The 26,208-nt window shown below is 46.5% G+C and overlaps 1 protein-coding gene across 1 annotated transcript in view; it reads right to left on the reverse strand.

Annotated features, from left to right (window-relative positions):
- Positions 1 to 7,584, reverse strand: part of ARHGEF37 (Rho guanine nucleotide exchange factor 37) — a 117,482-nt gene extending 109,898 nt beyond the window's left edge. The window contains exon 1 of the mRNA XM_088475773.1: positions 7,253 to 7,584. The gene's annotated coding sequence lies outside the window, so the exon portion shown is untranslated. The remainder of the gene's footprint in view (positions 1 to 7,252) is intronic.
- Between the last annotated feature and the right edge of the window lie 18,624 nt (positions 7,585 to 26,208).

A 26,208-nucleotide genomic window follows, 5' to 3' on the forward strand; every position in this document is an offset into this window, starting at 1 on the left:
GATTTCTACCAACATCGGTTCCTATCGACCGTCTCTAATAAACTTATCATCAATTTCTTTCAAGTTCCAACATCAGTTCTTCGATCATCGTTAATAAAATTATCATCAATTCATATCAAGCATTCACCTTGCTTCTCATCAACCATCAATATCAAGGTCTAACATCGGTCACTATCCAGTGCCAACATCGGTCCTTACAGATTGTCTATGCTGATCCAGTATATTCTTCTATGGACCTTTACTATTAATAACAAGTCATCTACTCTTGTGGACTATCATCATTATCTAGTGGTTCCTTCATCAGTCATCACTTCTACCTCCTGTTCCTCTATGAGAAAGACCTGGGTCCAGCCACCCAAGTTTGTGCATTCCTCTTCAGTTGCCCACACCTGCTCCCCAGTCAGATCTAACCGCAGGCGTGACAAACAATTTTTGGTTAATGGTATGCCCTTAGTATATTGCTTTTTACTATATATGTGTGGAAAGACAAATTAAGTTATATATAATAATATGAAGAAGTAAAGAGTGAGACAAAATATTGAAATGATCATTTCTACACAAGTGCTTGCAGTATAAAGAGCAGGGACATACTGATCCGTAATTATCCAATTAATATATAGTAAAATTAAAATAATGTTAGGAAGTTTTAAAAAAATCTGCAGTGACTTAACTTGTTGGGAAGTAATAATACAGTGCTCTCATTACATTCCGTACACGTATAATCCTACATACTGAAATTGGAAACGTATTGTGGGTAGGGGTGAGGGAAGAACTGGTGCCTCTTGTCGCTTTGCTGGTTTCCAAACCACAATAAAGTCTTATGATTTTGAGTCATCACAAAAACAAGACATTGTTACACAATGCCATGTAAAACAAAAGGGACACTGACATCCAACAAACAGCCCATTCAATGTCTGAATATAAACCTTCCCAAAAATGAATACAATACCCTCATTGATAATAATGTGACATTTCTTTAATGTCCATTAGTTATTATTTCCAGTTATATTACATATTAATATTTTAAGAAAAGTATTATTAAAAAGAAAAAAATTATCATTAGATAACCCATAAAAGAATCGTTATAGACCCTCCTACATCAAATGCATATAAGCATACATTCTTGTAGCTCACCTATGCTATATGGCAATAGTAAAAGTGCATTATTTAAGCTACAGTAAATCCTGATCATCTGAATTCATATTTGATCATACACATGTACAGTATGTGTACAGTTTAATCTCATAGAGATCAAGTCACTCGAATGTGTGACCACGAGTCCAATTGTCAAAAACAGGTCAGGGAATTATGTTCATCTGAATACTCTTTTAAACAAGATCTTATCTATATTCAATTTCTATATTTAAATAATGGATATCTGTTTCAGACCCTAACCATCCTCCCTACTTATTATATGCACACTCTGTAGTATGCCCAAGAAAAGTTATAAAAGTTATAGAATGTATCTACACTGCCCTTCTAAGGCTGCGTACACACCAAACAATTCTCGCGCCCTGCCAGATTATGCCAATTTGGCCCGAAAATCGTAAAGTGTGCATCCAGCATAAGAAGGCAAAGTGTCAGATATGGGGACCTTAATCCAATTGAAGAACTGTCCATTTTATTCTGCCTTGCTCCAGGCATACATATTATACTGCATAAGAGTTATATTATTGTCATTATCACTTTATTTTGTACTGTAAAGCACATTTGTATGCCATTTGTTATGTTGTTTTCTTTTTATTATAGCCTATGCCTTGTACCTTGTTACATTAGATCTAAACATTTTCGAAGTTCAGTCCTTTAGGGGTCTATTCAGCAATGATTTTTTTTACTTAAAAAATGCGGAAACTATAATTTATGCATTTATTTAAGTATTCCCACTATTCAGCAATGAGATAATGGAGAAGATGACACAATTATCTTCTTCCATTTATTCCCATATTGCAGAGTATCACACTGTAGGGAGCAAGCTATTGCTCTCTATAGTGCTTTAATGTTTTTTGCTATTCAGCAAAGCAAAAAGCGTTAAATTATTTGAAAATTTGTACTTTATATAACGCTACTAGTGTTCACTCTAGGTCCGGCGGCAGGCAGGGCGCCGGACCTAAAGCAAGGGCACTTCTTTATGACGCTTCTCCACCCCCGGATTACAGAACCCGCAGGCTGTTTCAGCGGGGCACCGCGCTGAAGGGCAGGGGGCTTTCTGCCCTTCAGAAATAGGGCAGGGCGCGGCGCCCCGCTGAAACAGCCTAGCGGGAACGCTAGCTACTGTACCTCAGAAAGGCGTTAAATGAAGTTCCTTAATTATCCCAAAAACTGCAGGGACAGAGGGAAATTTTCCCACAAGTCGATGCAGGATCTTGAAACTCCACCCCAGTCTCCGTCCCTGATTTGCGGTGACCGCCGACTGTAAGTCCATCTCCAGCCTGTCATAACTGTCTAAATTGATTGAATTATGTACACAGGCTTTATATTAGTCTGCATACATTTACATTTATGTGCTTTTACATTTAAAATTTATATACAAATAAATTGGAATTGGTCACCGCAAAGCAGGTACGGAGACCATTCACAAGCGCATTACTGAGTATGTGCAGAAGAAGCCTTCTGCAACATCGCAGGGACAACGTGTTAACGCAACCACTGTCCCTGAATAAAAAAATCTGAATAGAAGCCTTAAAATGTAATAATTGGTAAAAAATCGTGACGATGTTGCCGATAATATTCAGGGCAACATTGTCACCGTTGCTGAATAAAGCCCTAAAAGAGCAATTGAACAGCAATTAATATTGTCATCACACCAAAGAACAAGGCTGTTTTATGGATCTACTTAACTACCATTCATATTCAGCTGTTGGTCCCACTGAGCTCAAGTGTCATAATCCTTTTTATATTGCCCAATCATCCAGTACTACATCCCTTTCCTGTATGATGAAAGCAATACTGCATATTTGCTTTATATTTTAGTCTATCTAATAGATACAATGTATTTAAAGAAAATTTAATTTATGGTAGTATTACGTGCAATGGCCATGTCTTACTTAAACTAATATCCTCTGTCTGCATGAAGTAGCTGTGCAGAAGTGTATTTATTCACTTGATAGCCGTAAATATGGGGTCAAGTCAATTAGAAACGATCTTACATCGTATGATCCAGTGATGCTTGGGCGATGCGCAGTGCATGCAAATCCTGTGCCTATGATAGTTTTACATTGTGCATTTTCCTGCCCATCCTTAGGGGGCTGCAAAGTAAAATGCAAGGAAAAGGGTTCTGTTGCCCTCGGCCAATCACTGTCACAGCGGCACATCGACTGTACATTTATTTTAATAGAATTGACCCCTATGCAGTACATAATTGTACTATGAGACTAAAGGGTCTATTCAACAATAATGCAGATGTTGTCCTGAATTTTTCGGCAACATCGACACGATCATTTTTCAATTATAATTTTTTCACTGCTATTCAGCTATAAACTTAGCAGGGACAGCGGTTGCGTCACACTGTCCCTGCAAAGTTCCTGAAGGCATTTTTTTCCGAAGTCCGAAAACAAAACCTTAGCTTTCTTTGAATGGAAGTCCAGCTCCAGCCTCCCAAAACTGTACATATAGTTAATATTAGTCTGTATACATTTATATTTATGTGCTTTTATATATAAAATGTATATCTAAATTTATATATACACATATAAATTTATACAAACTAATATAAAGCCTATACACACCTTTTAATCAATTTAAACACTTTTAGGAGGCTGGAGATGGACTTACGCCACATATCCACTAGCTGATAAAATGAATGCTAACGATATCGATATCATTCATTATATCAGCCAGTGGATATGCCGTCAACGACCAGCGATGCGCGCTCCCGCTGGTCATTGAAGACTTCTATCATCGACCGTACTTGTAGGGCAACCTGACGATATTGTCAGGTTCTGCGAGTACGAGGATGATGTCACTGAACGATATCGTGCTTGACATTGAGCACACCACTGCCGGGGACACACTACGCGATAGCACTCATGGAGCGAATTGTGTAGTGAATATGCACCTTTACACTCGCCCATCGCCACACTGCAGGGAAGCTGGAATTTCAAGATCCTGCAGGGACTTATGCAAAAATTTCCTTCTGTCCCTGCAGTTTTCAGGATAAATAAGGATTTTCTTAATTTTACGTCATTTTGAGATGGTGTTATATAAAGTAAAGATATATCATGTAATGTAGCGATTTTTTGCTTGCTGAATAGCAAAAAAAATTAAAGCACTGTAGAGAGCAATGGTTTGCTCCCTACAGTGCGATACTCTGCAAAATAGGAGTTAAAGGAGAAGATAATTGTGTTATATTCTCCATTAATCCACTGCTGAATAGAAGAAATACTTGAATAATGCTTTTCAGCATTTATTCAGTAATAAAAAATCATTGCTGAATAGAGCCCTTAGTTATCAAACAGGCCCGTAAAGATTGACTCTCTATAATCCAGTTATTGCAGTGATATAAAATCTTTTTTGGGCTGTTTAACAAGCTGACTGAGGCTCAGTTCCCCAGAAATACTGGCTAACAGTGGTAAATAAAGACTTACCGCTTCAACAACCAGAATAGGTTCATTTTGCACATGCACAAACTAGCTTTGCTTCGTAATACATGAGCATTGCGCTAGAAGTACGATATCCAGTGTCAGCCACTCTTTGTTAAACAGTAATAAACCCCATAGTGTTTTTCTGTGTTTCACAATTAGCCTGCTTATGACAGCAGAATATTTTTTTAATTATTATTATAATAGAAGCTGCAGCTCATTAAAGGTGACCGACTACATTTCATATTCTCAGTATATTTGTCAACAGTTAAAAATAATTTATAAGGACGCTTTGGTGCTGGGCAGGTGCATGTGAGCGTGTTGCAAGTAGTATGACCTAGGTCACAGATTCTCAAACTCTCTCCTCAGAACCCCAAACAGTAAATGTTTACCAGGTCTCCTTACATTGTAACAAGTGAGATAATTAGCTTTACTGGGGGATCTTTTAAAATGTATCAGTGAGTAATGAATTTACATGTGCACCTGCTGTCTGACCAGGAAAACAAGAACTGTTTGGGGACCTGAGGACTAAGGGGTCTATGTACTAATAATAGCGGTACTGCCACGATTATTATCAGTCCAACTGGCAGGGGATATATTAATTTTTTATGAAAATATCCCCGCTATGTACCAAAGGAGACTCGCAGGGACAGCTTTTGCAGTAACTGCTATCCCTGCGAGTTATATCCCCGGCATTTTCACATAAGTGAAGGACTTCCCCGGGGGAAGCTGACACTGCACATGCACACAGCATTAGCTTCCAGGGCCGGCCAGGGGCTGCATGGGAGATCGAAAGATCTCTCTCCTGTCTCTGGAGCCCCCTTAGGCTTACAGTAGTTTACACCATCTGAAGATGGTGTAAACTACCAGGACTAGGGTCCGATGTATCAAAGCTTGATGAAAGATAAACTTGTGAGAGAAAAACTTTTAACCAATCACCTCCTGTCATTTTTCAAACACAGCCTATAAAATGTAAGTTAGAAGCTGATTGGTTGGTGATTTATATCTCACAATTATCTATCTCATCAAGCTTTGATACATAGGGCCCTTAAACTCCGAAAAGCTTCACTTTTTGGAGTTTAGTATATAGGGGTCAGATAGTAGTGCCCTTTGACAATAATGGGGACTGCGATCTGAAGTGCTAATTAGCACTTTGCCGAAGATTTCTGTGAAATCTCCTGCATTGTGCCATTATTACATAGAAACAATACATAAAATTAGGCAGAAACTGTAGTTTCTGCCTAATTTTATGTAAAAATCAGCTTGATACATTGGCGTCTTTATAATGGGTGCAAGGAGTGCGGTGCACACGGGCCCCTGGGTCCAGGGGGGGCCCACACCGAACACACCCTGCACCCATAGTAGGGATGTGCAGGCTCGGATAGGTTCGAGTTTGCACGTGGAGTTCGGATTTTTCCCTCCAAAAAAACGGAACTCAGAACGAGGCAAAACGTCATCTTACATGGACGAACATCATCATTCCTGGACAAAAGACCAGGAATGATGATGTTCGTCCATGTAAGATGACGTTTTGCCTCGTTCTGAGTTCCGTTTTTTTGGAGGGAAAAATCCGAACTCCACGTGCAAACTCGAACCTATCCGAGCCTGCACATCCCTAACCCATAGGTAATTATACTTACCTCTCCGCCGATTCCAGAAGTGCTGCTCCAGAGCGCCGGACCGACGCTGCAGAGCAGCAAACACTCACTGGGAAAATGGTGGCGGTCATTTTCCCATTGATCTGTGCATGCGCAGTAAAGATGTCCCCGGGAAAGTAGGCGCGGGCGCCATTTTCCCGGAGACCCGTGCATGCGCAGTAGATTCTGGCATGAAGCCAGAATCTACAGTGCTTAGTGCCGCAGACAGAGAGGAGGGGGCCCAAATGGAGGCTGCACACGGGCCCCCTCCTCTCTTAAAGTGCCCCTGGCTCTACTCCTGGACTTCCCTCTTAATTTATGATTGCAGCCACCTGTGCTGAACTAGTTAACTGAGGAGAAAGGTGTTTCAGCACAGGTAATGGCAATTATAAGAGGGAAGTCTAGGAACAGAGTATTTTGTACCTGATGTAAGGGGTTATTTTGGGGGGGTCTGATCACATTATTGTTTTTTTTTTCTGACTGCATTTGCTCAATAGATGATAGATATATATCTCTCAACTAAAAGTCCCAGAAAATAACAGATCAATAAAATTGCACTTTTCATACAGAATAAAAGAACTTGAACAGTGCAGTTGTTGGTCAAATAGGGACACAAGCACTGTACCTTCAAATGAGTTATCAGCTACAAAGTAGATAATGAAGGACATGTATCAGCAGCACAACATCGTCCTCTGTGTAATTTACAGCACATAACATATTCTTGAACATATAATATATAAATAGCTAAAAACCGGGCAGAGGGGCTGGGGAGCACCTGCTGCAGTGCAGAGTATCACCACTTCCTGTATTACAGGTGTCAGATGATACAGCACTGGGATAGAAAAAGGAACATTGCACAATAATGGTGTAACTATAGGTTGTTACACTGATTGCTGTACACAGGACAGCCTGTATAAGGCCCATAGATAAAATACAGATTAGGGAACAGGTTACGTTGCTGGCCCTCTCAGAGTCCAGGTTTTTGTGTCAGACTCTCAGATGGTAATAATAATCATGTTTATACCCCATCCCCATTACCTTTACACAGCTGATATATTCCCCAGCAGGAGCAGCAGGCCTGTCTCTCGCCGGTTGGCCGGAAAGGTTAATAATAAAGCTGGTGCCATAGCTGCGCATTCATATTCTGGGTACACAGCGCGGCCTCCTCCCTGGCAGCATGAGCTTGTTGATACGCCGCTCCCGATCTGTATGTACATAGAGCTGGTGCTGCAGGAGGAGGGGAGGGACTAAGCGGGACCGGCAGCCCCTTCTATACTAACGGGACCGGCAGTCTCTTCTATACTAACGGGACCGGCAGCCTCTATACACCCGGCACACAGATCGCTGAGCACGGCTGTGTCCGAGCAGAATGACCGCTCACACCACATGGAGCATAGACACAGCGTGACGGCTGCTATTAGATAACCATGGTTACATACCATAAATAATGTGTATCTATCTATCTACTCTATATCTGCCAGAGAAGTCCCTTTATATTATGTGGACAGGTGCAGTTTTGCTCACATTGAAACACGCATATCTTTATAAGGGATTTTATGACTAATCGCAGGCGGCAGGAATATACTGTATGTTGTTTAGGAAGCAAGGTGTTGTGTCCTACAAAGTAACATTAATTTGTAAAACAGCTAGGGGTCTATTCATTATGTTAATTATCGGGGTTGGTCGGACCCCAACAAATAACATTCCTTCTCACGAGAAGCGCTGGAGCAATTCATCACTGCTCTGGTGCGGCGACAACTGATTTGAATATTGTCTGTCTCCCATAACGTAGACTTCTGTATTTGCGTACGCTCATATATGGGACATAAAACAAGTTATATTCTCTTTGCAAACGGAACTACAATCAGTTCTCCATCAGACATAGGGGCCCATTTATTAATGATGGCATTTGAAATGTGATTTGGGCATGACGTTACCACATTGCAAGATGCTATCATAGCGTCGTAATGTATCATCTGGCACATGCAGAGACGGTCTCTAAAAGGAGCCCGTCGCTGCGATGTGCAAGGAGTGCTGTCGGGGCTACTGCGCATGTGCAGTCCAGCTGACAGCACATGTGTGGCTGCCATTGTCGGGAGAGGGTTCCTATGGAACCTATGCGGTTACCCTCCGAAAACGTTGTTTGCGGGGAATAAGCTGCAAATATTTAATGTTAAATGGGTCCCAAAGTGTTAATTTTCCCAGCAGGTGCCCCGCACTGATTGCTTCATACCCAAGAGATTTAAACACATTCGACATTGGCAGACAATAGGAAAGAGGTTTGATTAATAATTAAAATGATCTTGAACGAACTCTGCACAATTCCTACAGTACCTGCTGTTGTGATGCTGCTTCTCCAGTTGGCTGTGGGCAGGGGTGTATCTAGGGGCCCGAGCGCCCCTGGCAAAGTAAGGGACTGATGCCCCTCTCCCCCATATTTTTTAGAATGATTATACGATGTACTTATATAATTGAAAACTAAAAACGTAATATTTTAGTTTAAATATTAGAGAGATTAGATATAAAAAAAAAAGTACCCACCATCACTCATCAGTTTAGCTGCCCTGCCCAGGGTGCCCCTGTCTGCTGTGATGATCTGTGCACGCATCACCCCATAGTCGTCACAAACTGCACACTTAGCTGACCCTGTCTGTCTCGCTGTCAGTGTGTGTCACTCAAAAGTTGTGATCCTGGTAGACGGTGTCAGAGACCGTAACAGCTTCTGCCAGGATCACCACAGTTCGACTTGCGCAACTTTTCAGTAAAACACACTAAGGGTTCCTCATCCCACACTGTGCTTCCCTTCTCTCTCCACACCCCACACTGTGCTTCCCTTCTCCCTCTACACCCCACACTGTGCTTCCCTTCTCCCTCCACACCCCATACTGTGCTTCCCTTCTCCCTCCACAGCCCACACTGTGCTTCCCTTCTCCCTCCACATTCCACACACTGCTCCCCTTCTCCCTCTACACCCCACACTGTGCTTCCCTTCTCCCTCTACACCCCACACTGTGCTTCCCTTCTCCCTCCACATTCCACACATTGTGCTTCCCTTCTCCCTCTACACCCCACACTGTGCATCCCTTCTCTCTCTACACCCCACACTGTGCTTCCCATCCACATCCCACACTGTGCTCCCCTTCCCCATCACACACTATTCTCCCCTTCCCCCATCCACATCCCACACTGTGCTCCCCTTCCCCATCACACACTTTTCTCCCCTTCCCCCATCCACATCCCACACTCTGCTTCCCTTCTCCCTCTACACCCCACACTGTGCTACCCTTCTCTCTCCACATTCCACACACTGCTCCCCTTCCCCCATCCACATCCCACACTGTGCTCCCCTTCCCCATCACACACTATTCTCCCCTTTCCACATCCCACACTGTGCTCCCCTTCCCCATCACACACTATTCTCCCCTTCCCCCATCCACATCCCACACTCTGCTTCCCTTCTCCCTCTACACCCCACACTGTGCTACCCTTCTCTCTCCACATTCCACACACTGCTCCCCTTCCCCCATCCACATCCCACACTGTGCTCCCCTTCCCCATCACACACTATTCTCCCCTTCCCCCATCCACATCCCACACTCTGCTCCCCTTCCCCCATCCACACCCCACACTCTGTTCCCCTTCCCCACCCCACATTGTGCTCCTCTTCCCATATCCACATCCCACACTCTGCTCCCCTCCCACCTATACACTCTGCTCCCCTTCCCTATACCACTGTATGCTCCCTTGTTTCCCTTCCACATCCCACACTATATTATGTGCCCCCCCCTCCACATTGATCCCACATTTTGTGCTCCCCAGGACCAGATGCCCCCCCAGCAGTAGTTACTTTAAGTAACTTACTAATCATTCTGGAAAGGAGCTCCTGGGCAGTCTCTTGTCGTTTTCTTCGAGTGCTGCTTGCTGGCTCCCCTGTCAGTGACAGCCCACTGCCTGCGATCATTATCAAGATCAGGCAGTGCAGGGAGCCGGGTGTCCAGAAGAGAAAGCAGGCCGGCTGCCTGCTGTGTTGATGACACTGCAGTGGTCAGGGGGCGGGGCTGACTGGTGAAGTTGGATCTTTCAGCCAGAGCCAGTTATTCAAGGAAGGAGTCAGGTGAACTGTCATTAGTTTTGGAGGCACACAATCCTCAATGCTGGTCGCTGCAGCTTTGATGCTGGAGAGACCTTTCAGCGGGGGATGGATCCCGGCACCCACAGACGGCGGGCGGTTACCCGGCAAACGCTGGCAGGTGGAAGGGAGTTCAAAGGGACAGCTCACAACACAAGCTAAAATGCTGGACTGTGGCAGATCTACCCCATGGCTGCGGGTGGCACCGCCGGGTGGCGCCCCCCCTTTGGGCAGCGCCCCTGGCGAGTGCCATCCTGGCCAATGGGTAGATACGCCCCTGGCTGTGGGTCACTTTCATACTGATTTCAACAATGTGACTGAACTGCCTACTGCCCACACTTCCTCCCCACAAGGTAGCAATGGTGGTATTCGAAGTGGATGAGCCTAAGAAGGAGCAGAGCTTAGGCCACCTAGTACCCCTTTGCAACCATGAGGTACTGTAGCTATAGTAAAAGTATGTATGTTGTTGCATAGTGGTATATAGCTGAATATAATAGGCCTTTGTATTTTTAAGACAAAACAAGCACAAACCACTTCTAACTGGAGGATTGAAGAGAAGACTACGTGCCATAATGAGTGGCATGTACACCTGCAGATGGCTGGAGCTAGCCTCCATCCATAGTCCAGTGTTTCCAATTTCTAGGTCTCTTTCTTGGTCTGTACCTGTTTTTCATGGTCAAAACTCTTCGTAAATTCTCTGTCAATATTTGCAATTAAAATGCAGCGGTGTATATATTACACAAAAGCTAATAAAACAGAATACAGAAAAAACTGATTCATCACTGATCGCAACTGCAACACTGTACGGAGATCAGTCATTGGTGTGTACTGCGCAGGCGTATGCACTGCAGGGGGGGCGAGACGTCAGCGTTTGGGGGTGGTGATGCGGGAGTGGTAGGAGAAACGCAGGTGTGTCTGTCCATTTGAATACCATGCATGGGCGTGCATAAATTAGCCACTGCGACGGCATACGCAGCTTGTGTTCTCACTGCGTGCGAGGAGGTTAGCAATTTCTGAGTAAGGTCAGACCTGTTGTAATTGTGCAAGGGGCCGATGTAACTCGATATTCCCGATGTATACACAGGACTGCAAGGTATTACAGATGTGCGAAAGCAGTAGTGGGTGTCTATGCTGGCTTTGGGTGTCCCTGTATTGGTTTTGCGATTGCAATCATTAGCAATTATCATGCAGCAGACCTGCAGCTGCGATCCGTAGTGAATCAGGCCCTGAATTCTTAAGTTTACCTAATATCAAGGGACATTTTGACGTGATTAGAATAAATGTCCATATGCTCAGGAGAAAACAAAATAAGGAAGTTGTAAGATCCAATCAACAATAAATCAGCTTAAGCCGAGGACAGCAAGAGAAGAAACTACAAGACAGGGCTCTGTTTACTACATTCCGCATTTGAGATGCAGATTGTAGTGTGATATTTTCGACTAAGGGGGTCATTCAGACCCACTCGCGAGTGGCAGTACGCTCGCAAGTGGGTCGATGTTCCCCACTGCGCATGCGCACAACGGAGGGAGCTCCGTCGTGCGCATGCGTGAGACCCGGCGAGCGACGGGCTTTCCATCGCTCGGGGTCTCGCACCAAAGGGGGCGTGCTGTCGATGTTGATTGACAGCACGCCCCCTTTGGTGGGCGTGCCGGGGGCGTGGCTGCCAGACGGAGGCATTCCCATGGGAACGCCTACCGTCTGAAGCCGGCCCCACTGACATCACTAGTGATGTCAGTGGGAGTGATTTTGGCTCTGATAGAGCCAAAATCACTCCTGGCCTTGCGGCTGGGAAACCCGACCGCAGGGTTTCCCTCGCAAGTGCGATGGTCAAGACCATCGCGACCATCTTTTTGCACGCTCGTATATGCTGTGGGTGGTGACCCACAGCTATACGACCGTCCAGGAGGATGCTCCATTTTAATGGAGGAGGGCCCTGATTCAGAGCGAGCGCTCTGGTCAGAGCGTCCGGCTCTGAATCAGGGCCTAAATTCGCATTGGGAATTTAGGCAATGTCACAGGGATTTATCAAAAATCCCCTGCAGGGACAGAGCTTGCAATAAAGCTCTGGGCCTGATTCAGAGCCGGACGCTCTGACCAGAGCGCTCGCTCGGAATCAGGGCCCTCCTACCTGAAAATGGAGCGGCCTCATGGACGCTCACATAGCTGTGGGTTACCACCCACAGCTATAGCGAGCGTCCATGATGATGGTCATGATGGCCATGATGATGGTCGTGAAGACCATCGCGACCATCGGGCTTGCGACGAGACCCTGTGGTAGGGTCTCGCTGCCGCAAGCCCAGGAGTGATTTTGGCTCTATCAGAGCCAAAATCACTCCCACTGACATCATTACTGATGTCAGTGGGGCCGGACTCAGACGGCAGGCGTTCCCATGGGAACGCCTCCGTCTGGCAGCCACGCCCCTGGCACGCCCACCAAAGGGGGCGTGCTGTCAGTCACCATCGACAGCACGCCCCCTTTGGTGCAAGACCCATAACGACGGCTTTGCCGTCGTTATTCGGGTCTCGCGCATGTGCACGACGGAGCTCCCTCCATCGTGAGCATTAGGGCACCATCGACCTACGCTCACGAGCGGGTCTGAGGGCCTGATTCAGAGCAGGACGCTCTGACCAGAGCGCTCGCTCTGAATCAGGGCCCTCCTACCTGAAAATGGAGCGGCCTCATGGACGCTCGCATAGCTGTGGGTTACCACCCACAGCTATAGTGAGTGGCCATGATGATGGTCAAGACCATCGCGACCATCGGGCTTGCGACGAGACCCTGCGGTAGGGTCTCGCTTCCGCAAACCTAGGAGTGATTTTGGCTCTATCAGAGCCAAAATCACTCCCACTGACATCATTACTGATGTCAGTGGGGCCGGACTCAGACGGTAGGCATTCCCATGGGAACGCCTCCATCTGGCAGCCACGCCCACCAAAGGGGGCGTGCTGTCACTCACCATCGACAGCACGCCCCCTTTGGTGCGAGACCCATAATGACGGCCTGGCCGTCGTTATTCGGGTCTCGCGCATGCGCACGACGGAGCTCCCTCCGTCGTGCGCATGTGTAATTCGGCTCCATCGACCTGCTTGCAAGCGTCCTACGCTCGCGAGCGGGTCTGAATCAGGCCCTCTGTCCCTGTGAATCCCATCCACAGCCTTATCACTGTGTTTTTTGCAAACAGTACAGTGAGATGGTGCCCACGCATGTGCCAACTAGCTCACTATACAACCCCCCTGCAACCGCTCTATCTGCATAAATATTGCCATTGCGTACATTTCTGAATCAGGCCCTAAGTAATTAATTACTGACAACTGGGCACTGAACAAAGGGCCTGATTCAAACCCGGTTGCAAGGCTGCGTTCACACGCAGCCTGTCGATATTTTGCATTCTGTGCATGCATCGCAGTGCACGTGTGCGAACCGGCCGCTGTGTTTACAAATCGACCGCAGCGAGCACACAGAGGCTTCATACAGTGATTGACAGGAAGTGACCGTTTGAGGGTGGTGACGGGGGGTGGTCAGAGAAACGCAGGCGTGTCTGGGTGTCTAGATGCCGTTTCAGAGACGTGCATAATTAGGCCCCATCTAGTTACACACACAAACATTAGTAATGTCTGCGGTAGGGTCAGGTCAACCACAACTTGTGTGTATGGATCCAATGGTTCCCGATGTTACTGCTGTCTTACGAGAACGTAAGTGAAGGGAAGTAGGCGGCATTATGTAGTGTTGGGTGTCTATGTATTATGCTGCGGTTACATTGTGCATGCGGTCATTAGCATATATTCGCACGCTAATCAATACATACGCACGGAGACAGCAGCACAAGATGCACAAGATGCAGATGCCCAGCCCTATATTAAGCCCCCATCTCCCTTTACTCAAAGCCTGATCAGTGCGCAAGATAGTGTAAACATCGAGAACTATCGACCACATTTGCATAATAGTGGTTGACCAGACTTGGAAACGTCCTGTGTGCACGGAGTCTCATCACTGCGTCCATTGCCACACTGGCTTAATTATGGATGACCCTAAAACAGTGTCCCAACGCACAGGCACGCCTGCATTCGCCCAACCACCCCCCGTCACCACCCACAAACGGCACTTCCTGTCAATCAATATCGGCAGGGGTCTGCGTACACGCTGCGTGTAGTCTGTGTACGCTTACCCGATCGCACTGGCTAGTTTGCGCTCTTTCAGTGCGATGCATACTCATGCGCAGTACAAAAACATCGGCCAAGTGCGTACTTGCGTTCTCTCCGTTGCGTTGCTTGCTGAATCAGGCCCTAAGAGGTTGCGTGGCTGCCCGATGTGTGTCCATGTTACCAATGTTTACACTATTGTATGTCGGATGGATATGAGAAGGCAGCAGTGGGCATCCCTATGCTGGTGTAAGCTTTGGAAAGCATTAGCATATTTTAGCAATTGCGATCCATGACAGATTTCACTTGCTATGGCATTAGCGTAAATCTCAGAATCAGGCCCTCTATTCATATTGCAGTGAAAAGCCCGTTATCACTCGTCCCCTGTAATGACAGAGGGCCTGATTCAGCAAGGAACGCAGTTGCTAATATGCACGCAATCGGTCGATTAATTTGCACTGTGCGTGCGTATGCATCGCAGTGTGCGAGCCAGATGCTGCGATCAGAACTGCGTACCCAGAGGCTATGCAGACTTAAGACAGAGTGATTGACAGGAAGTGTAGTTTGTGAGTGGTGGCCGTGCGAACGCAGGCGTGCCAGTGCGTTTCAACGCCGTTGCATGGGCTTGCATAAATTATCCAATGCAATACCAGACGCTTCCTGAGGTCTCATAGCGTGCGCAGAAGTTAGCAATTTCTGAGTGAGGTCCGGGCTTCCTTAACTGTGCATATAGGTCCGATGTTACCGATTGTTTCGCAATTTTGCCCTAGTATACGTATGTGAGCAAGGGGGAGTACACAATGTGAATGCAAACATTTAAATAGTACCGCTGATATTAGCAACAGCGGTGCGTGGGTATAAGCAGAATTGCGTTCCGTGGTGAATCTGGCCCAGAGTTTTTTACTCCATTGTCTAATTTGCAGAAAGAGTTACTGTGGAGAAATCTCCCTAATTAGTGCACTGCACAGTTTGCTTCCCCATAGACTGGCATGAGGAAAACCATTCAGAGAACAGAAAGCTCTGCTAATTTCCCCATCTATGTATGGTGTCATTAGTTGAAACAATCCTTGTGGTGGGAAAAGAGCAGTGGATATTAATATCTTCTTGTCTCTTCACCGTCCTCTATAGTCTAGTCACCCCCTGTTCAGTGTCCAACCACTGCAGACGGTATGTCAGGGACATGTGCTGAGGCAGTTGATTTTATATAGACAGCCCGAGATGCAACTAAAATCAGACTTCACAGTCCCCAAATATGCAGCATTTAGATGCTGCATCTAAGCTTATTGTAACTAAAAAGCCCCATATATGTTTCCCAAATATAAATCTGTCATCACCTCATTAGCACTTATACTGTATATATTTTTTCCATTCTCCCCACTCCCCCCCAATATATATATATATATATATATATATATATATATATATATGTGTGTGTGTGTGTGTGTGTGTGTGTGTGTGTGTGTGTGTGTGTGTGTGTGTGTGTGTGTGTGTGTATATATATATATATATATATATATATATATATATAAATTTATTTCCCTCTTCCTCCCATGCTCTTTCTCTTACTTCTTTACACTTTAATATACTTCTCTATCACATATTTAATACGTGCGTTCACTGGCGCATTCACATTTGTTATTAGCTTCTAAAGCCTATCGCCTTAGCATTTCTTAGCAGGGATTGAAGCTTTGCTGATGGGCATTCATCTTACAGTAAGACGAAGGTGTCCTAGCCAACATATTTACCACAGTGATACAGTGCGAATGGAATGAAAAAGATTTAACTTTTCTCTATGAATAGAGCCATAACTGCAGAAAGATATACAGGCTCCTCATCAAAATCAAATCAGTTTAAATTAGGGCTGAGTGGGTTCGGATTTCTGAAATCCGAGCCCCCCCGATCCAAGTCATATCCGAGTCAGGCTCGACTTTTCCCGCCTGACTCGGATCTGAAATCGAGGCAAAACGTCATCATCCCGCCTTCCGGATCTCGCGGGTCTTGGATTCTATAAAAGGCCCCCGCATCGGCGCCATTTCTCACTCCGGCTGTGGACAGCGAAGAGGGAGGGTGGGAGCTAGGGCTGGCTGGGCTGTGTTGTGCTGCTGTTGTCCATAGGGGCTGTGTCCACTCAGTCCATAGGGGCTGACTGGGCTGTGTTGTGCTGCTGTTGTCCATAGGGGCTGACTGGGCTGTGTTGTGCTGCTGTTGTCCATAGGGGCTGGCTGGGCTGTGTTGTGCTGCTGTCATAGGGGCTGGCTGGGCTGTGTTGTGCAGTCAGTTGTCCATAGGGGCTGTGTCCACTCCAAAGTCTATAGGGGCTGGCTGGACTGTGTTGTGCAGTGTTCCATAAAGGATGTAGTCCTAGAGGGGTGCTGTAGTGTTGTCCAGGGGGTGATCTGTGCATCAGGGGTGCTCCCCCAAAGTGCACTCCAAAAAAAAAATGATTTTTTCTTTCTGTGTTTGTGAATTGTGTGCGCAGTAGCCGCACATGCATCAACAAAGTAGTGTCAAGCGAGCGCCTGTGTCATAAGTAAAGGGCCGGCTGGCTTGACCATTAAAGGGTGCTGTAACCCCCAAAGTGCACTCCAAACAAAATAAAAAATAATTTTCTGTGTTTGTGAATTGTGTGCACTGTGGCTGCACTTGCATCAACAAAGGAGCAGCGCCAAGCGTGCGCCTGTGTCCCATAAGTCTGTTAAAGGTTTGGTGTAACTCCCAAAGTGCACTCAAAAAAACCCTAAAAATTCTTTTTTTTTCTGTGTGTGCGAAATGTATGCGCAGTAGCCGCAGGTGCATCAACAAAGGAGCAGCGCCAAGCGTGCGCAGGTGTCATAAATCTGTTAAAGGATGGTGTAACCCCCAAAGTGCGCTCCAACAAAAATAAAAAAATCTTTTCTGTGTTGTGAATTGTGTGCGCTGAGCCACACGTGCATCAACTAAGTAGCAGCGGCAAGCGTGCGCCTGTGTCATAAATCAAGGGCCGGCTGGCTCGTCTGTTGAAGGGTGGTGTAACCCCAAAGTGCTCCAAAAAATAAAAAACATTTTTTTTTCTGTGTGAGTGACTTGTGTGCGCTGTAGCCACACGTGCATCAACACAGTAGCAGCGCGAAGCGTGCACCTGTGTCATAAGTCAAGGGCCGGTTTGGACATCTGGTCTGGACTGAAGGACGTGCCAACAATTTCTGACATGTTTACTGTCACTGCATATGATACTGTCACCACTGACAGAATGGTGGAGGATTACATTGGTGACAGCATCCAAGTAGGGATGTCAGACAGTCCGTACCTGTACTGGCAGGAAAAAGAGGCAATTTGGAGGCCCCTGTACAAACTGGCTCTATTTCACCTGAGTTGCCCCCCCCTCCAGTGTGTACTCCGAAAGAGTATTTAGTGCAGCCGGGAACCTTGTCAGCGAAAGGCGTAGGGGGTTGCTTCCACAAAATGTGAAGAAGATGATGTTCATAAAAATTAATTATCAACTCTTCCAGGGAGACCAGCCTCCAGAACGTACAGAGGGACCTGTGGTGGTGGATTCCAACTGGGACGAATTAATACTCTGTGAGGATGAGGATGTACACAACACTGAAGAGGGTGAAGAATCGGTGGATGAGGAGGAGGAGGATGACATCTTGCCTCCGTAGAGCCAGTTTGTGCAGGGACAGATTAATTGCCAGCTTGTTTTGTGGGGGCCCAAACGAACCAATAATTTCAGTCACAGTCGTGTGGCAGACACTGGAGCTGAAATGATTGGTTTGTTAAAGTGTGCATGTCCTGTTTATACAACATAAGGGTGGGTGGGAGGGCCCAAGGACAATTCCATCTTGCACCTCTTTTTTTTTCTTTGCATTATGTACTGTTTGGGGCCTAGTTTTTCAAACGGCCATCCTGTCTGCCACTGCAGTGTCACTCCTAGATGGGCCACGTGTTTGTGCCGCCCTCTCGTGTCGCTTAGCATAGTCATCCAGCTACCTTTTGGACTAAAAACAATATTGTGAGGTGTGAGGTGTTCAGAATAGACTGGAATGAGTGGAAATTAATGTTATTGAGGTTAATAATAGCATAGGAGCAGAAAAACCCACACATTCTGTGATTTTAGCTGTTTTTATGCTTTTTTAAAAAAAAATACAGATCCAAAACACAAAACCCAGAACCTAAAACACGGAAGGGTGGTTTTGGCAAAACCAATCCAGATCCAAAACAGGAAGAAAGATCCAGATCCAAGATCAAAACACAAAAAGTGGCCGGTGCACACCCCTAGTTTAAATCCTACTATACTGCTTAATATACTGTTATCCACAACAAACAATAGTCAGATTAGCAAATCTTCTAAAATTGTCATCAAGGAAATGACATATGGAAGAATAGGATGTTAAAATTGGTGTAAATGCTATACATTCCAACACGACGTCAGGACCCAAATGTTTCAGAGGTGATTACTGGAAACTACTCAAACAGATCAACCACCTTGAATAACCTGTTTCAAAATACACAAATACCTTACTCTAGCTTTAAAGAGACAAATACCATTCATCTCTGAAAAAACAGAGACCATGAAATAGTACCCTCTTGTAAGCCCATCACCCTATTAATTTTCAATGTAAAAAAATGAGTAATAAATAGCGCCAATAGGCAACACGATCCTTTTATACAAAGGCTGGTAACTGAATACCAGGCAGGGTTTACCCATGAGTAATCAGTAACTGGAATAGCAGTAGTTATTGTCTCATATAAACATAGTCAAAATATTATTATCAACCCTGGAAAAAAACATTTAACAAATCTCATTTGCAAAGAGTCTATGAGATACCCTTATTTGGCCCTGTTTTCTCATAGTTCATCAATTATTTATACAGCAAACCAATTAAGTCTCTAAAAATAAAAAACAAAGCCAGAGAAAATATTATATGTAAAGGGTAGCCTGCCAATTTATCTTCCACTCACCCTTGTTGTTTAACCTAGCTCTAGACACCTTACGGTAAATGTACTAATGCCGCATACACACTAGACGATGTGTGTATGCAGCAACATCGTCTGAGGCGGGCTCGTCTACGGGTGCCAGCATCAGCAAGTGTATATAAACTTGCTGATGCCGGCCAGGGACGAACGGTAGACGGGTGGTGGTGGGGGGGCATTGTTCACGATATATCCCCAGATTGGACTACAACCGACTGGGGATATCGTTAACGACCCGCGGGAGTGCATCGTTGTTTGTTCAGACCGTATACACTAGACAATATGAATATAGTTGAATGATATTGTTATCGTTTATATCGTTCAGTTTTATCGTCTAGTGTGTATGTCCTTTAAGATTTGTGTTTGGTTGAGAATAAACAGGATCTGGTTCACGCGAACACGCTCGTGCTTGTCCAGACCAAACTCGCAAACTTACCAAAAATCGTGTTTCACTGGATAATGTTGTATGTGATTGTGTTTTCTACTTGTGTTCCCTCTGTTTGTCAGCATCCAAACACACAGAACATGCAGCCTGCAAACATCAGTGAGATACGGGTAGGCTGCATTGTATTGTGTATTAAAAAAGGGGTTGGGTATGAAATCCTGGCTGTCGGGATGTCTCTAGTCAGAATACTGACAGCGACATCCCAACAGCCAGAATCCCGACACCCATAGAGAACACAGGTGAGTATTTTTCTAACCCCTACCCTAACCCTCCCTCCCCGGTGCCTAACCCTAACCTCCCCCTCCTCACACCCTAAACCTAACACCCCCTCCCCATCTCTGACAGGTGGATGCGGGGTTGATAGTGTTAATTAGTTCTCTTTCGCAGGAGGACTAAAGGTCCCAGCAAGCCTACCTCACATGCCGGTACTTGTAGAATCACAAGTACCAGCATGCTGGGCATTAAGATTTTGCTGGTACCTCCTAGTTCTCCTGTAAAAGGAATATTCCTATAAAAGGAAAATTAAAGGACACACACAACATATGTTGTAATATTCTATTACACATACACTCACTGAATCACTCACGCACACTCCATACTTACCTTGTCCTTGCGTTGGTTTGTCCTTTTGTCCAGTAGAATCCACAATCGTACCTGTAAAAAAAAAAAACATATTCACCCACCCATTGGTTCAGTTCCTCTAAGTTCCATGTAGGCATCCACGAACAAGGAAAAATAAAAACACGGAAACTCGGAGCCCATCGGTTCAGTCACTGCATTTCCCAGAGAAAAGCATTGGCTGAATGCTCATTGGCTGAGAGAGGCGAGCTTATGCCCCTCAGCCAATGAGCAGTTCCCCAGTAGACTTCAATTGTGGGAACCGTGAGGTTATTAAAGAGCATTCTCTTTTTTTTTTTTTTTCAACCATTTATTTTCAGATAGGAGGGTTACAGTAGTCCAGTCTAGAGATGACCAGTGAGTGTATAGGTCTTAGTTACCTCCAGGGTGAGAAAGGGTCTCTCCCTGGAGATATTTCTGAGATAGAAACTGCAGGACTGTGAAAGGTACTGAATGTGTGGTTTGAAGGAGAGAAAAGAGTCAAGGATATTGACTCCTCGAGGTCTTTGCAGGAGAAGAGGGAGGTCCACAGTGTCAAAAGCATCAGAGAGGTCAAGGAGAATGAACAGAGGGCCTGATTCAGACTCGCTCGCGAGCGCTGAGCGCTCGCAAGTGGGTCGATGTTGGCCCAGTGCGCATGCACACGATGGAGGCGGCTTCGTTGTGTGCATGTGCGAGACCCTGATAGCGATGGGCAAGCCGTCGCTCCGGGTCTCGCTACAAAGGGGGCGTACTGTCGATGTTGAGTGACAGCACGCCCCCTTTGGTGGGCGTGCCGGGGGCGTGGCTGCCCAGATGGAGGCATTCCCATGGGAGCGCCTACCGTCTAGGGCCGGCCCCACTGACATCACAAGTGATGTCAGTGGGTGGACTTCTTGCTCTGTAAGAGTAAGAAATCCACTGGGACTTGCGGCAATGATACCCTACCACAAGGGTCTCGTCGCAAGTCCGATGGTCGCGATGGTCTTGACCATCGCGACCATCATCCTGGCCGCTCGCACTAGCTGTGGGTCGTCACCCACAGCTATGCGAGCAGCCAGGAGGCCGCTCTAAAAATACAATAGGCGGCACTGATTCAGAGTGAGCACTCTGAAAGAGCGTCCGGCTCTGAATCAGGCCCAGAGAGTAGTGGGCCTTGGAGTTGGCAGCAGGAAGGTCATTGCCTACTTTAGTGAGGGCAGTTTCTTTGGAGTGAAGAGGACGAAAGCTAGACAGAAATGGGTCAAGCAGGGAGTGACAGGAAAGAAAGGTGGTAAGGCGGTTCATGGTAATACTTCATAGTAATACACACACACACACACTGTCAGCTCATGAAAATACACATAAACACACAATGCCGCCTAATGGTATTACAAGCACACACACAATGCTACCTCAGTGTAATACACAGCCACCAGGGCCATAAGGAGGGCTGAGGGGCAGTTGCCATTGCACAGGATGGGATGTCCTGTTGGTGGAACCAACCATGCTCTCCCGGCATAGCAATGAAATCACTATTCCTGGGCACTCACTGCGATGCATGTTACGCAATGCTAGTGGTGCGCCAGGCTCTTCTCCACTCCCTAGGCTCCCGCACTATGTAAGAAAAATTTATACTAAGGGCCAAATGTAATAGGGTGAGAGTTTAGAAAATGTGAGAGTTTAGCAGTAAACTTTCACACTATTACATTGGTCGAGTTGTATCTTCAAAATAGGAAAACATCTGGATGAGAGTGTCAGGAAGCATCCTTACAATCGGGGTTGTGCTGCTCTGTCTTGGCAGGGGTCCCAGCCTGGGGACTGTCGGAGTGTGCTGTTGACAGGTCCCTGACATGGTGGTGGTCTCGGGAGCTCGGAGTCCGGTGCCATTCCAGCTGGCTCTGGACACTGCCTTATTGGTCCATGTCAGCTGACCGCTACTCTCCAGTGACAGCCAGGCCGGTATCCACCTTACCACATCAGCCAATCCCTGTGAGACCCAGGGTATAAGTATCCTGCCCTGACAACATTCTGTGTCTGAGCTTCATTGCTAATACATATCCTAGGCTCTACTGGCTTGCTGATGACTTCCACTCCAGCTCTAGTGTCTACTCCAAGCCCGGTCCCACTCCAACTTCAGTCTGTGCTCCAAGTCCAGTCCCACTCCAGGTCAAGTGTATACTCCAAGTCTGGTCCAACTCCAGCTCTAGTCTGCACTCCATGTCAGGCTCCAGTGTATACTCCAAGTCCAGTCCCAGTCTGGCTCCAGGCTGTGCTCCAAGTCCAGTCCTACTCCAGCTCCTTTGTATACTTCAAGTCTGGTCCCAAACCAGCTTCAGTGCTTGTTCTGTCTAGTCCCAGCTTGACTGTCTAGACCATCTCTACTCCAAACCTCCCATGACACCTGTGAGCAGGTATCTGGATCTCTCCCGGGCAATCCAGAGTCCCCAGCCCTGACAGTAAGCCCAGGCCTAATTAATTCGGAAGAGAATCCAGGTACCAATGCCCTGCAGACTTTGGCCTTGCGGCTGGAAAATCAAGAATCAGCCCAGCATCAAGTTATACAGTATCTGCAAAAACTATCTTCTCGGTTGGATACTATTCAAACCACCCTGGGAACGATAATACCCACATCCAATGCTCCATCATTGATGCCAACACCTACTCCTCCGCTTACTACTGCTCCCAAGTCTCAGCTGTACTGTAGCTTCCCACTCCTAGTAGATGCAAAAAAAACACCAAAACTTTGTCAGGACTTTATCAATCAGTGTGAAATTCAATTTGAGCTCTTACCACAGAATTGTCACAAGCCATGACAGCGTCTTGTCTCCTTCCGGCTCTGGAATTCCTCTCACTGGATATGCACCGGATTCTGCTCCGTTTGTTACTATGGCGCTCTGGACGCAGCAGGGAGTGACGTGTGGTCTCAGATGCTGCTGATTGGCTTCCTCGCCTATTTGTATCATCTGGACTTTTGCCGCCTAGCCGTTTATAGCGTCTCTCAAGTTTCCAGTTGTGCCCAGTCTCCTGTTCATCTATCGAGTTCCAGAATCCTGTTTTGCTGTGTTTACCCACTGCTGTTTGTTCCATCCAGGCAGTCCGGCTCATACACTGTCTGCTAATGCTGCTTGTATCATCTAGAAGGCATGGCTTGCATTCTCATCTTGGGGTGCATGCCAGTGTCCGCGCGGCTAGTGTCAACCCAGCAACATTGGCCGCACCTCAGCATCCAAAGTGCGCAGACTGGCGCCAGTGACAACCCGGCGACATTGGTCTCATCTCAGTGTCTAAAGTGTGCAATCCAGTGCACCATCACCAGTGTCAACTCTGCGACACTGGTCGCACCTCCACACCCTTGGGCATATTACACCACAGACTTAACAGCCCTCAAGGCTGCCTCCAAAGCCCAAAGGCTGCATCCAGCCCTCAAGGCTGCCTCCACAGCCCAAAGGCTGCCTCCAGCCCTCAAGGCTGCCTCCACAGCCCAAAGGCTGCATCCAGCCATTAAGGCTGCCTCCACAGCCCAAAGGCTGCATCCAGCCCTCAAGGCTGCCTCCGCAGCCCAAAGGCTGCATCCAGCCCTCAAGGCTGCCTCCACAGCCAAAGCCTGCATCCAGCCCTCAAGGCTGCTGCCACAGCCCAAGGGCTGCATCTCACCCTTGGCCCTCAGGCCACAACTAGTCAAGGCATATCAGCCCTCAAAGCTGCTCCCACAGCCCAAAGGCTGCACCTCACCCTTGGCCCTTGGGCCATGACTAGCCAAGTCATACCCAGCCCTCAAGGCTGCTGCACAGCCACATCAAGCCAAGGTATACTAGCCCTCAAGGCTGTTGCCGGACTAATTCCCTATGGTCATGCCCAAGCCTTAACAAGAATTGTACAAAACAAAGATCTCGGATAGCTTATATAATTTCACTTTTCTCTGGTTCAGCCTTGCAATGGGTGTCTCCTCTATGGGAGCATGCAGATCCTATTATGTCCAATTACGCAGAGTTCATTTCCAATTTTAAATGGATATTTGGCTAACCAGGTGTCGCCTCAATGGATATCTTGCGAATCCGTGAGGGTTCTCTATCAGTAGGTCAACATGTGATTCCAGTTCCAAACTATCGCTGTAGTGCTACTAGATAGAGCTACCTGCAAGTTCAAAAGTAAGCATTTTAAGCATCCCATATCTAGTACCTCACGTTATTCTTCTCCCCTTGTGGATGAGCCTATGCAAGTTAATTGCTCGCGCCTTTCTTCAGAGGAATGTTTGAGGCGTCAGCGAGATAATTTGTCTATATTGTGCAGGACCAAATAATTTTATTGGATCATGTCTTGTACGTCCAGGAAACTCCAGACCCTAGCCTGTTCTGGGGAAATTAGGTTGGAAATCAGGAAAATCTCCACCTAGGGATCGAACATATCTGTTATCTGTGCCAGAGACTTCAGTCAGTAGAATTTACAAAAAGGGTTTATCAGACCTTCTTTATCACCTCCTGGGGCCAGCTTTTTCTTTGTAAAGAAGGACGGAGGTCTTCGCCCCTGCATAGACTACCGCCCCGGTGACATAACCATCAAATATTGATATCCTTTACCTCTTATTACCAAACCTTTGACCGAGTTGAAGTGTTACGAAACACCCCTGTATATGTATAGGACCCCTAGAGCCTCCTACTGAGATCGTCTGCCTATAACAACCACCTGTTGTTCTCATAGAGTTGAATACACTCACCGGTACTTAGGCAGCTGCCAGGTTTTAAGCTCAGGCAGTACGGGCTTCTAAAATACAAGGGTGACCACAGGATATTGTCTGGAGTAGATACAGATACTTTACAGGGTCAGAGTAATTGCAGAATCAGAACAAGCATCCACAGGGTTAATTGCAGGAAGTTAGTCTGGGTAACAAACAGGTGAATTAGCAGTCAACCACAATAATCCACACAGCAAGATTTGTAGCAGCACAGAATTCAACACATCATTGTCACAGCCAGGGTATTTCAGCATGGCGCTAGGCGGGTGTTACCTGTGAAGTCGTTGTGGCGTGGGCTGTCTGGTGGTGGAGCTGGTGTCTGGCGGGGGGCTTTGGCTGCGCGCATTGTTGTGCGGGCCTGTTGTCACTCTGCGCTGGTAAGGCCTGGTGGCGTCTCCGTTCCGTTTGGCACGGGTGCCACCATTTTGCCTTCTGGCCATGTGATGCGGCTGGCCAATCCTGTTGAGTCACATGTTCCCTCCGGCCAGTAACAGCAAGGCATGGGGTATTTAGGAAGGTTCAGTGTCTTCCTTCTTTGCCAGTGCAACGTGTATCTCAGCCTAGCTGAGAGGGAGTTCTCTGTGCTTATCCTGTTCCTGTGAATTGCTGTCTGCCAGTCTGCCTGTCAGCTCCTAGCTTCCGCTGGACTACCCCGCTTCCTCCACCACCCTTGCCCATACCTGAGTGCCTGAGCTTGCCGACATCCTGCTCATTTGCCTTAGTTCACTACCTGCATACCTGGCTTATTATTTCCTGCATCACTACCTGCATACCTGGTTGATTATTCCAGTCTCACTACCTGCACACCTGGACAGTTCTAATTGTTTCTACTTGGATATTAACCCATTACTCCCACCACAGAACTCTAGTGCTCATTTATATATACACCTGGACTTTTATTTACTGCCATATTTTATGTCTACTCAAGCACGTATTAAAAAACCTAGGCCCTCATTCAGAGCCGCACGCTATTTGCGGTCGTTCGTTTAAAAACAAGGGGTGGCTATTTAAATGAT

This window comes from Taudactylus pleione, unplaced genomic scaffold (genome assembly GCF_031769625.1).
Source record: "Taudactylus pleione unplaced genomic scaffold, aTauple2 ptg000178l, whole genome shotgun sequence".
NCBI lineage: Eukaryota > Metazoa > Chordata > Amphibia > Anura > Myobatrachidae > Taudactylus > Taudactylus pleione.